The sequence below is a fragment of the Echinococcus granulosus genome, assembly GCF_000524195.1.
Source record: "Echinococcus granulosus chromosome Unknown EG_S00070, whole genome shotgun sequence".
In the NCBI taxonomy this organism is placed as follows: Eukaryota; Metazoa; Platyhelminthes; class Cestoda; order Cyclophyllidea; family Taeniidae; genus Echinococcus; species Echinococcus granulosus.
Window position 1 is genome coordinate 419,546 of NW_020170450.1, and position 1,624 is coordinate 421,169.

Here is a 1,624-nt window from a genome sequence, read left to right on the forward strand (position 1 = left end):
AAACTACATTGAGGAGATGGTGATTCCTTGGCGCCTCTATCCCTGACGCTGTGGATCCGTATTTTGCTTTCCCTTCTCCTTTACTTGACCACAGAGGGCTGGATTGAAATTGATGATGAAGATGTGGCACAATGCCATGGTTTGGCAGACGAAAGGGAAGGTGAGGTAGAAGAGGGTAGTGCCAAATGGATGTGAGGGATGTCTTCTTGACGTCCTCAATAAAACGACTAATATCAGGCGTGCTTACACGGTGGAGTGGAGGAATGTTTGGGGTAGTTATTGAATGGATGGGTAGGTGGATGTAGTGATGAACCAAATTCTGAAAGCCACCAACAAGTTTCTGGACTGGTTTCAACTTGTTAAACACTCTTCGCACCACTACTGATGGTCATCTCCACTTTGCCCTCACTTCATCATCTCCATTCCCTCATCCACCACATTCACTTTCCAACCCCATGTCTCCACCTTCCAAAATCGTCCGTCTTCGTAGTTTTGAAGCCTCTTTTACTTTTTTGCTTATGATACTCCTCCACCACCAACCATTCTGTATTCACACAAGTTTCTCCATTTTTCTGTTTAATCACCAACACGAAAAATGGGATTATTCAGTCCACCAGCCCCTCAACCAAATGCAGTGAGTCACCACCAAGTCAAATGTTTCCTTCTTTCCTCATCTCTTTTTGCCCCACTCGCGTCACTCCGACTTCTCCTCTAAATAAGACGTCTACTTCTTCTTCTTCTTCTTCTTCTTCTGGCCCCTTGTTCACCTGCTTCCTCTTCTCCTGCTGGCGCTGCTCCCAGTGCTGGTGCTGGTGCTGGTGCTGGTGCTGATGATGGGGCTGCCAGGATCTGGTCTGCCGACTATGACTCCACCTCCATCCCATGAATGAACAATGCACTGACATTCACAAGCATGCTGGTCACACCTCACAGCTCCACAAGTTGTCTTTACCTCACTGGAACGACGAATGTTCCTATCACGTTCTCCCCCTAATCTACACCTCATCTGACCTGACCTGGTCCATCACAGTGGCTTGTGGAATCGGGACACCGACACTGACACTGACATATCTACTCGAAATCAGTGATCCTGTCCACTAGACGACCACTTAACAATGTGGAGATGTAGCCAATGCAATTCGCAACTCACTTTATCACGAACACTTGGCTTTCCGCATCCTCTGCCATGCCAGTGCAGGTCTTAACGTTACGAGAGAGGTGAGGGTGCGGACTTACTGAATGTCGCTTCTGTAAACGATCTCCCCAACCTCTGACACACAGACAGACAAACCAGCAACTGGAGCATGTAGAAAGACTCACCCTTCCACACATTACAAGTATTTAACTCTAAAGTGTTCTTAACATTCTACTGCATCAATTTGTTCCACATCGTCTCATTTCATGCCCCATTCATTAGCTAAGGTGGCTGTGGGATGTGTGCAAGTTCGCTGGTCACCCTAAGGACAATGAATGGGAATGGACAGAGAGGAGACGATCGTCAGCAAAGTTGTAGGCTCTGCCGCTGCGCGACTCATGCATTCTACTGGCGTTCCTGTGTTCAAATGTTCCAACATGTGTGTTGGCTGAGGCGACGAGTGAGTGAGTCGACGTGGCGCCTCCATGC